Source organism: Capsicum annuum, chromosome 4 (genome assembly GCF_002878395.1).
Source record: "Capsicum annuum cultivar UCD-10X-F1 chromosome 4, UCD10Xv1.1, whole genome shotgun sequence".
Lineage (NCBI taxonomy): Eukaryota > Viridiplantae > Streptophyta > Magnoliopsida > Solanales > Solanaceae > Capsicum > Capsicum annuum.
Genome location: NC_061114.1, coordinates 155490317 through 155502535, shown reverse-complemented (window position 1 = coordinate 155502535; position 12219 = coordinate 155490317). Strand labels below are relative to the sequence as shown.

Below are 12219 nucleotides of genomic sequence, written 5' to 3'. Positions count from 1 at the left end.
CTTAGGAAAATTCATGTCTTATAATGTTCTGATCATGTGCCGTAAAACACATGCAAGATCATGTCAATGTAAAGTTTCGTTATCTCAAGATTCGTGCTTACCCGTTTTCCTAGGGGTTATCATGAAGATCGTATGATGCCTTTGCATATTTTATTTGAGGAAAAATGTTCAAATCAATATTATGTTCTTTATTCTACACTTTTAGAACTTCAAGAAGTCCCTACCCATCATTCGGGGACAAACGATCCCAAGGGGGAGATAATGTAACACCCCGTGCTTTCGGGCTAGAATGTAAACCATCATTCCTATGCGTAATAGTTCCAAAGGAAAATAAATCCTATGCAAATTTAGTTTGTTAATAAATTATTTAGTGTGGGAATCTAGTTGAGGATGAATTGAGATCATAGAGGTCCCTTAACTCAAACATGAGTTGAAATCTTTCCTATCGATTGAGTTTTAGTGAGCGTCTAAACTTGGTTCAACTTCCATGGACCATAATTTTTTGTATATAATGAATTTGGGGGCCTACTATATATCAAATGAACGGTCTTTGAGTCCTCTTTACAATGATACCAATTTTGCCTTACTCAATCCGATACCTGAGCGAAAATTTATGACTTTGCAAAGTAGAGTGCATCGCCTAAGGCTACTGGAATTGTTTTGCCATGGGCAATGCATCGCCCATCTTATCTTAGGTGATGGATAATGCAACACCCAGCCTATTTTGGGTGACGGACAATGCGTGGCACTGCCTAGCTTAGGGCATAGGCAATGCGTCGCATGTCATATGGCTCAAGGGTGTAAAAACTTCATTTTTAAGTCATTTTAAGGGCAAGCAAGTGTTTTTACATTCTAAAACTGTCCCTAATCATCCTTAAATGAAATTAGGGTCATTAGTAATGTTTTAACTCTCTTAAATCCTTAGTTCATCTCTCAAGAACACAATAGAAGAAAAACAACCAAGGGTTAAACATTCAAGACTAAGGGTTCAATCTTTTGCAAATTCTTGATCACTAATGTATGTGGGACTCTCCTAAACTGCATGGGCATAAGTTTTACTATTTTTATCAAGATTAAAGATCCCCAATCATGTTTATAAAGAAGGGTTTTGAAATTGTCTTGAAAAGTATGTATCATGAAATTGTTTTGAAGAAATTATATGTTGTTTTGAACCATTTTTCCTGTAATTTGAATATAACTATATATCTATGTTTTGGTTGCAATGAAAAGTTTGATTGAGAGGATGAATAATAAAAAAACTCCCTCTCCCATCATGATATTTTCAATTTCAATGATATTTTTAATTTCAAATGTTATGGGTTGTTTAAAGGCATGAACTTTCTAAAAAGAAAATAAAGGGTGAATGCTTGTTTAATAATCATGGGTTGATACTGTTTATGAAATGTTGAGATGGTGTTTTAGCATGATTAACTTTTATTTTGTCAAATTAATAATTTCCATGGGTTTTGAGTAATGCAAATATGATATGGCCACCTTATGATTGTACTATTGAGAGAAAGTGTTTTGACGTAAACTCAAATGGAAATCTATTGCTTAAATCTCTCTCACTTGATGTTTAAAAACTAAGGGTGGTCATTAACATGATAATAGGTTAAAAAAGGGCTATAGATATGATGTGATGTGAATTTATTAACTTGCAAGTCAGGGTATGACGATACCCGATGATGACATGCCTTTAATAGAATAAGTATTGAACATTTTAAAAGTATGAAGCATGAGTTTAAAGAACTAAAAGTTGGGCTTAGGAGAGTTAGTTGGTTACTCGAAGAAAGTGTTTGAGTGTAAGGGCTCATGCTGGAAACCGTAGTTGCCGATGCAGGACTTATGATATATTATCCTACATGAAAGGACATTTAAGACATCTCATATGGGGGGATTTCCTGCGGTGTGCTCACATGGGGGGGGGGGGGTAATCACCATTCCAATCCTGGCCGGTACTTGGATTGGAGGCTTGGCCGCCGAGTCAAGGGCAAGTTCCACATAGCTCATGGAATTACAGATTTGTAGGATGTACCACTTTCTTAGAAGAATAACGAAGAGTGAGTCAAGATTGTCAAGAATTGATTTGAAATTATTAAATATGCCCATGTATTTCTACTTATATAATGTTCACTGTTATTGTGAAATACTCTCAACTATTTTGTATAAATGCATGATATTTTGGGTTGTTTCACATACTTGTACAATTGTATTAGCCCCTATATTTTAGGATATAAGGCTCAGTCCTAGGGTTCCGTTAAGCAGTAGATTGACTTGATAGAAGTTGCAGCTGGTGATTCTCTCTTTCTTCGGAAGGCCTGGTTACGAAACTTATCATGGTTATATTATTTTAATTCATGGTCCAACTGGGGGCCTTGTCACAGAGTTCAGACATATGTTATTTTTAGTTAGTGGATCATTAAAAAGTTGCTGTGGTTAAGAAGTGGCTAAGATTCTCGACTCTAACTGATATTCGGAGTTTCTTGGGTTTATCCAGGTATTATAGAAGTTTTGTGGAGAGTTTTCTTATATCACTACTCCATTGACCAAGTTGTCTCAAAAGAAGGTAAAGTTCTTGTGGTCTGATGCTTGCGAGGGTAGTTTTGAGAACCTGAAAGTTAAGCTAACTTTGACTTTGGTCTTGGCTCTACCTGAGGGTACCGAAGGTCTTGTTGTTTATTGTGATGCATCCTGAGTTGGTTTGGGATGTGTGTTGATGCAACATGGTAAGGTGGTTACTTATGCCTCTAGACAGTTGAAGGTTCATGAGAAGAATCATCTGACTCATGACTTGGAGCTTTTGGCTATGGTGTTCGCATTGAAAATTTGGCATCATTATCTGTATGGAGTGCACGTTTATATCTTGTCTGATTATAAGAGCCTGCAGTATGTGTTCACTCAAAAAAATCTTAACTTTAGGCAAATAAGATGGCTTTAGTTACTGAAGGACTACGATATTAGTCTTTACTACCATCTAGGTAAGGCTAATGTAGTTGTTGATGCTCTTTGCAGGTTGTCCATGGGTAGCTTATTGCACGTGGATGAGGAAAAGTGAGAATTACTGAAGGATATTTAGTGTTTGGCTAACCTTTGTCTCTTGGACTCTGAGGATGGTGGTGTGATGGTCCAACAAGTGGTGCAGTCATCTCTTGATTGAGAATTAAAGAAGAAATATGTATTGGATCCTCTTTAGATGAAGATCAAGGATGATGTGGGTAAGCACAAAGTAATGACTTTCGAGATCGGCAGTGATAGTATCTTGAGGTACCAAGGGAGGTTGTGTGTTCTTGATATGGATGGATTGCGAGGTAGGATTTTGGCTGAGGCCTATGAATCACGGTACATGATTCATCCTGGTTCGATAAAGATATAACATAATTCAAGGAGATGTATTGGTGGAATAATATAAGCGAGATGTAGCCGACTTTGTGTCTAAGTATATGGTTTGTCATCAAGTGAAGGTGGAGAACATAAGGCCCGATGGGATACTTAAAGAGATTGAATTTCTGGTGTGGAAGTGGGAGATAATTAATATGGATTTTGTTATCAGCCTTCCATATTCGAAGAATCAGTGTGACTCCATTTGGGTCATTGTGGATAGGATGACTAAGTCCGCTCACTTCTTGCTAGCGAGGAATAATTATTTTGTTGAGGACTATGCTAAGTTGTTACTTCCAAAAGTTGTAAAGTTAAATGGTGGGCCTGTCTCAATTATTTTAGATCATAGTACTCATTTCTCATCACATTTATGGTGCTTTTTTCAACGTGGTTTAGGGACTAAAATGAGTCTTCGTTTGGCCTTTCACCCATAGTTGGATGGGCAAGCCGAAAGGACTATTTAGACGCTGGAAGATATGTTGCAAGATTGAGTAATCGTCTTTGGTGGTAGTTGGTTAGACCATTTGCCTTAGATTGAGTTTTCTTATAATAATAGTTACCTTTCTAGCATTAGTATAGATGTATTTAAGGCATTGTACAGTAGAAGGCATAGATCTCCTATTGGGTGGTTCTAGGTTGGTGAAGTGGAAATGTTATTCCTGGATTTGGTTCACCAAGCTGTGGAGAAGGTGAAGGTAATTTGGTATAGGTTTATGACTACCCATAGTCTCCAAAAGTCCTATACGGACGTGAGGCGAAGAGATTTGGAGCTTGAGGTTAGAGATTGGGTGTTCTTGAAAGTATCTCCCATAAAAAGAGTAATTCGGTCTGGGAAGAAGGGAAAACTTAGTCCCCGGTATGTTGGCCCATATGTGGCTTTGAGAAGGGTTAGTAATGTTGCATATGAGTTGGAATTACTATCTAGCATGGGTTTCATTCATTCGGTATTCCATGTGTCTATGTTGAAGAAATGCGTGGGTGATCCTTCGTTGGTTGTTCCTTTGGAGAACATTGGTATTTCAGATTCATTGTCCTACGAGGAGGTCCCAATGAGGATCTTGGATAGGTAAGTTCATCGATTGCGAATGAAGGACATGGCTTTGGTGAAGGTTCTATGAAGGAACCAAAAATTTGAGGAAGCTACATGGGAATCCAAGGAGGACATGAAGTCTAAGTATCCATGCCAATTTTTGATTTCGGAAAATTATGCTTGAGGTATGTGTTAGTTCTTGATATCTTTGTTTTCTATCTTTGTTAATCATGGATTGTGAATTCCTTGGCATATTGTTTTTCTGTCCTAAAGGTAAAAGTAGAGACATTTAAGGGTATAATCGTGCTTGTATTGCCCCATCCCATCATTCGAGGATGAACGATCCTAAGTGGGGGAGACTGAAACACCCCTAACTTTGGCCCTTGCAAACTTATTATGTATTGAACCCTCTAATCATCATACAACTCACATCCTTGACTCGTATGGTGGGGGTATGGGTCTAGGACCCTGGTCACATGTTGGTTAGTGTCATATTGGCCAAGTTCTATTCTTGGTACGAGAAGACATCATATGAGTCGTATGTACATTATACGAGAGGTAGGGTCTAAACTGTTTGTTATCCAGTGTCTAGCCTTTAAATTCTGCTTAGGGTATGACTCGAAGGGTACTAGTCGTATGGTTAGGGTATGAGTTAGGCTAAGGAGTAGTATGTTGGACAGAATATGATGTCCAACTTTATGATCCAGTTACGAGTGGAGGGTACCACTCATATGATGTGGATACGAGTGAGGGGTCTAACCTTACCCTCCTGCGTCTTTTTCAAAACTTTTAAGATGAGGTTATTTTAGACATTTCCCATCCCAAGAACTTAAGACCCCACATCTTATAATACTATTTGGTCCCTTATTCTACAGTTTAAATTACCAAAACACTATCGAAAAACCTCTCAAGGAGATTAGGCTAGGGTTTCTTCAAGGTGGTCATCTAGAGTCTTAAGGATCAAAATCTGTTTGTGAATCTTCATGAATCAGGCATGTGACTCTTTCTTTATTGTTAGTTCACAAAAATAATGTGTTTTAAACAATGTTCTTGAATAATAAATGGTGGTTTGATATCCATGGTTGAGGGTTGAAAACATATTGTTGAGTATTGTTCTCTCATGATTTCACTTGTGTTTATACATGTTTTTGATGATGGTTTTGCACAAGTGGGTGCATGGGAATTGTGATTGAATAAATAGGTCATGGTTAACCCAAACATGATGGTTTTGACTTGAATAACGGTTTGATAGTGGTATGCCCTCAACCTATTTGTGAAAATGTCTATAAGAAGAATCTTGTCATATGATAAATGGTGTTTTGAACTAATGCTTGGCATAAGAATGTTAATGTAGGAAGAATGTTGTTGTAAAGGTCTTGATGACCATAAATTGAATTGAATTGTGATTTGAACTAAGGCATTGGCCTAATAATGTAAATGGTTGGTAAATAGTTTCATCAGGGCCTTGTTTGGCATAAGTTGAATGGAATTGTAACCTTGGTGGTTTAAATGGCTAAATGGGTTTGAGTCCCTAAATGTTGAATTGAATTGATGTCTTGTATAGACAATGGGTTTAAGTCCCAATGTTGAATGATAATGGTTATGGCATGTTGTACGCTTGCAAGTGGGTTGGTATAACGATACCAATGGGATGCCTTCGGTAAGTAATTATATTAATGGTTTTGTATGTGCATAATGAATATTTTAAACTAGTCTATAAAGAGGGATGTGTATCAAGGTTTTGAAAGTGGAGTCCAAAGGATAAACACTGGAAACTGCACTACCTGGTGTGGGTGGGTGTCCATATGACTGGGAGGTTCGAGTCCCCCGAATGAATATATGAATGGTAGGTTTGAGTTCCTCATATTATATACATTGGTTCTTAAGTCATCTTGATTATGTCGGGAGGTTCGATTCCCCTATAATGGCATATACGAATATGTATATTCTCTGGTTTGTGCGGCTACACACACTGGGGTCCTTCCAACTAGGAGAGAGCTGGTCCCATATAGCCCGTAAGTGCCTTTTTTTATGAAGGTTACGCTATACAGCCCATGTTAAGGTTTTCAATGTTCATGATAGGACTTGTTCCCTATCCCGACATGATATATACATGCATGCATAAGATTGCATATAATGATTTGACTTGGTTTTGAATGATGGCATTATTTTATTCCTATATCCCTAAGTAACATGGCAGCGCTCCAACTGCTAACCATCTCCAAATGTTGTATCCCCATATGATGTAGGTCCCAAAACTTCATCTACTTTACCTGCACAGTGATTAGGTGTTCGAGTGGTTCGTGAGTTGACATTGAAGCGGTGAGCTTCCATGCTTCGGAAGGCTTCATTTCATGGTCTTTAAATTCTGTCTTTGACTTGTTTAGATTCTTGTTTTGGCTATTGTCGAGGGCATGTACCGACATTTTATTGAATTTGGATTTTAGAGGATTTGTTAGATTACTGTGGACTTGGATTTGTTGTTTGGTGGATTGGTTTAGACATTCATGAGTTATCATTTGTCTTATTTTCTCTATCTTAATACATGTTCGAAATTCATCCGACGCTTTTGGTTTTTATGCTGGTTAGCTTAGGTTAAGGGGGTGATCTCTGGTACACGTGGGACTTGACATACCCATCATGGCCAGAACCTAGTTCGGGTTGTGATATCCAATGATTCTAAATCATGCTCCGATACAAAACTTTTCATGACCCAAACCAGGGCCTGGTCGTGATAGGTATCTCAAGCCTACTATGGACCGAAGACTACCCCCAATGCCTAACCTCATAAGCATAAAAATAATAATGTAAAAGCCAATTAAACAGTAATAAGAGGATGAATAAATCACAAATACAACTAAGAGTCTACACAACAACCATTAAACCCACATCTGTCCACAATAGCCTCTAAACCAGAATAACATCTAAATCGCGACATGTTCCCAATTATGACAAAAAAGAATACAAAAGTACTGTGTCAACAAGAAAATAATAATGAAATGATAAGGCCTTCTAAAGGATAGAGACTCATCACTTCACAGCAACTCGACTGATGAGCTAATCCACCTAATGCTGCACAAGAGCAACAGAAATATCTTTGGACCCTACATTATGAAACGATATAGCCTCTTAGGGTGGTTAGTGGGATAAGAACTGACATGCAACTCAGGGAAAGTGATAACATAATGCCATGGCCAAAAAATTAGTCAAAACTACATGCACATATTTATATGTACATATATAGGATGCCGGGATAGGGTAAAGGGTCATGAACATGAGAATTTAAAATTATTAACCCGGAATGTGTTTCTCGATCCATCCTAAAGGCTCCCATAGGCTATATGGGTTTAGCTTCCCCTATTTAAAGGGCCCAGTACATGTTAGCCGCACGAACCGAGGAAAATTCAAGGGAAAACCAAAGCCACCTTGGGCAATAGTCATCCCAAATATATATATCAAGTGTGTGTCCAACACACGATCATATAGATACCCAATGCCAAAAATGTGGTTTCCATTGTTCGTCCACCTAGGGCTTACACCTTCATAGTGATGTCAAAGCGAAAGAAGTTCCGATCACAGCTTCTCAAACGGGAAAAAAGAGCATTTATTATAGAGTATATAACTTCGATCATAGGGATCAATTTCTAGTCGCATAGCTTCATAATAATTCTGCAAAGCTTCCGCGTAATTTCCTTCGGATTGATAGCCTCCACCCGTGTTCTAGCTCGTCGGAGAGCTAGATTTGCCTCAATTTTTTGTCTCCTTCCTTCAGCCTTTTTCACATTAGCCTCCGCTATTTCAAGAGTTTGCTGAGCTTCTTGTGGATCAATGTCACTACCCTTCTCCGCATCATTTACTAAAACAGTGATCTCATTATTGCCTATTCTAGCAAAACCACCCATCAGAGCCATCGTTAACCATTGGTTGTTAAGGCGTATTTGCAAAATCCCTATATCTACAGCTGTGGCAATAGGGGCGTGATTTGGTAATATGCCAATTTGACCACTATTAGTAGATAACACGATTTCTTCCACTTCTGAATCCCAAACAATTCGATTAGGAGTCAGTACACTAAGATTTAAGGTCATTTCTTCAAATTGCTCTCCATTTCTAAGTTCATAGCCTTCGCGGTAGCTTCATCGATATTACCTACCAAATAAAAGGCCTGTTCAGGAAGACCATCTAATTCTCCGGAAAGGATCAATTGAAATCCTCGAATTGTTTCTGCCATTTGTTCGACTACTCGCGGGGCCTGCTGCGTTTAGGTATAAGAAGCCCCACCCCGAAAAAGAGTGTAAAGCAGTACTCATGTTAAATTGTGTCCCTTGTAAACGAAAGAGCTCATGCCATAAATTGCTAATGAAGACTGGGTCCCCAGTCGCTGACAATTGAGTGTGGTATTCCATGCAATGAAACTATCAGTCAATGACGTGTTCGTTGCCAAGGTAGATCTTTTTCTTTGCCTTGAAAGATATTGCGTATAAAGAGAAAGATAGCCAGTCCTCTTGGGCGGCCGAGAGTGTTATGTAAAAAGGACCAAGGAGGATCCTATCCGTCAGGAGAAGGAGGAGGAGTAGGAGCTAGCCTTAGGTAGGGGCGGAATCGAATGATTAGGAGATAAACAATGAGACAAAGGAGAGCACTTAGACGAGTCAGCCAAAAAGAAAGACCACCAAAAGTAACGATCACCAAGATAGGCATAGTAATTCGATCTTACACAACCCCCTTTAAGCCCAAATTAAAATAATTGCACATAATTCCAACCACTAACCCATGAGTCATTTATTAAGGCATTTACCACTTGGTATCGTCATACCAATATGCTTGCAAGCTAAATTAAATATGTCAAACTAATTCACCTAACCTCATTGACTCCCAAGTTCCATTTAAATCCAAACCATGGCCACCATGTCCATCCAAATCTATTTTTATATTCATTTATATATTAATGCAATACACTAGGTTCAAAAACAAGTTAAACCATCCAATTATCCATAACAAAAAGTATATTTACAAAGTGGATTGAGGTTCATGTAATTCTAACCTAAAGTTCATCCAATTTGGAGAATTCCATGTCCCCCATCCATCCATTTAAATAATATATAAATCCAGTCCCAATAACATCAAAATAGGAACGTTAAGCTTAGGATCAAATAGGTCTTTAATGGTTGTAATGCAAGCTAAAGGACAGGTAGGTACTATTTTGGCCAGTAATAGTGATGATCTTCCTTAAGCGCTTTAATACATCACCATATACATTTAAAACCAATCTCAACTAACTAACTTTCACCTCTACTACCTTCACACATCTTTGTTTTATCCCATCTCATTAAGCTCATTTACATATAATATGGTGGAAGTATTCCTTATTCACAACTTATTCAATTTGAACAACTCGTATTGTTTTCATTACTTAAATCCCCCAACCATAAAACATATCAATTTTCTTTGAACACCAATAGCTATTATTTAGGGGCTTCAATTTCACCTTTTTCCTACTTGAAATTCCAACTCCTTAAGTTGATTAATTTTACACTAAAGCGCTTAGGAATTTTGGACCAAATTAAGGTCAATCAATGAAGGGATAAGGCTACATATGAGGCTTCCAAATAATAAGCCAAAGACTCAATGGGGTCAACTAGAACTATGCACAAGGGTAGGGAAAAAGAAGGTATAAACTTGACTATCAAGAAAATGCATATATCATTTCCTAAACCCATACTTATTATTTTGCTTTGCATATACACCGTCCATGTTCTAGACATCAAGTATAACAAGGAATATACAACAGCCTTACACACACATGACACATGATCAACTCAAGTGGGATCATCATAGACTTTCAACCAAAAAATCACATGAATTCAATATTATGCCAACAAGCACAATAGTCATAATCATGGGCCTAGGAGTCTAAAAAGTAGTAATTCACACATTCAACTTTCTTTTTACAACCAAAACACTTACATGATGCAATCAAAGATAGCACCAACAAGAACATCCCACTTATTCTTAACACAAAAAATTTTATAATTACCCTTAAAAATGGGAATTTCCCCACCGCCACACTTAAAAATCTACTTTATTCCCAAAGTGTACCTAAAAGTAGAGATAGAGATACTCCCTAACGCCTCTAAGCCTAGCTAGTAGCATCTTTATAATTCAAGAGGGTTTAGGGACCCCACGCTTAGTCTTTGCCATGCTCCGTAGCTCAGGTTTTTTGGTACTCAGACTTCCCATCAACCTGTGACAACAAGAACAAAAACTAGTGAAGTAAAAACTAAAAAATATTGAAAATAAAACCTATATTAACTTGGGTTGCCTCCCAAGCAGCACCTTTAGTGTTGCGGCACGACCTAATCTATGAATCATCCATTTTCCTTCATCCTTTTCCTCCTACTTGGAGACCATCTTCTTTTTTTGTTTCTGAGTTCTTTAGTGTGAACTCTTAAGGTCAAAAAATTTCTCAATAATCTCCTTTTCATGCTTATCAACTTAGATCATTTCAGGCTGAGGTATTAGAGACTTAGGCTGCTCAACGAGAAAGTGCGAAGAGGTTTTTTGTGGAATAGACTCCACCACCCCACACTTATACCCTTCAATCATAGTAATTATGTACAAATATTTGTAATGAGATAGGGTGTTAAGTGGTTTGTACACTTTGAAAATTGCCACTTTATTATCCAGCCTCATTGTGAGTGTGCCCTCTCTCACATCTATCAAAACTCCTCCCACCACTAAGAATGGACGGGCAAAAATGATTGGCACTCTTATATTTTCTTGAAAATCTAAAATAATACAATCAGAAGGAATGATAAAATTATCGACCTTGATAAAAATATCCTCTATGATTCATTCAGGGTAGGCTAGTGTCTGGTTTTCTAATTGAAATATCACTATGATCGGTCTTGGCTTTCCCAGTCCCAACTTTTTAAAAACACATAGGGGCATCAAGTTAATACTCACCCCAAATTAGACCACCTCACTATTGCTAATTTTAATAGGGAGGGTGAATCTCCCTTGATCTTTGAGCTTTTGAGGCATCTACTGCATCACCAAAGAGTTGCACCCTTCAGTGAGTGATACTATCTCAATATCCTGCAACTTAATCTTGTTAGTTACTACATTTTTCAAGTACGTAGTGTACTGGGGAATTCCTGCAAAATATCTAAAAGAGGAAGGTTCACCTATTTAACAACTTTGGTTTTTGAGTACTGAGACTTCCTTAAATTTTCAGCAACTTTGTCTACAACCAGCTTATGAACTATCTCTGCATCTATCTGCTTAGTTGCCTTTGTTGGTTCAGTGTTGTGCTCTTTCCCAATCCTCAAAGTGATTGCCACTACTTGTTTAGGTTTTTCAGTATCATTTGGGAAACCACCATAAGGCCTGGTGTTCTCAGCTGCTGCTATCTAACCTTTCTGCAACTCCAATATCCTTGTAGCTGCTTGCTGGATTTTTATTTCTGCCTGTTGACTCTTTATATCTACTGTCAACTATATTTGATCAACTATAAGTTGTTTCAACACGTCTTCCACATTTCTACTCTGAGTTGTGGCCTGATTCTCTTAAACCTACTGCTGTTAGTTGTTCCATGCTGGATTTGGTCAGCCACTTTAGGTTGTAGGTTTTCCCGTAATTCAGACTTTGAACATTTCCCACAAATATCACAGAATTAAGATTTGCAGCACACATATCTGTAGAATGCCCACTATTTCCACAAACCACGCTTCAAGTACTTATTTGCTGAATTTCATTCACTGTTGTTGTAGGCTGTGTAACCCCCTAATTTCATATTGCTGAAATGGGTG

General features: G+C 37.9%; 1 long non-coding RNA gene across 5 annotated transcripts in view; it reads left to right on the top strand.

Annotated features, from left to right (window-relative positions):
• LOC107867909 overlaps positions 1-12219 on the top strand; it is a 58861-nt gene that overhangs the window by 34132 nt on the left and 12510 nt on the right. Inside the window, exon 5 of one of the 5 annotated variants that reach the window (XR_007055173.1) lies at positions 6658-6730. The exons of the other annotated variants lie outside the window; for them this stretch is intronic. This is a non-coding gene — a long non-coding RNA (uncharacterized LOC107867909). The remainder of the gene's footprint in view (positions 1-6657; positions 6731-12219) is intronic. 5 annotated transcript variants of the gene reach the window in all.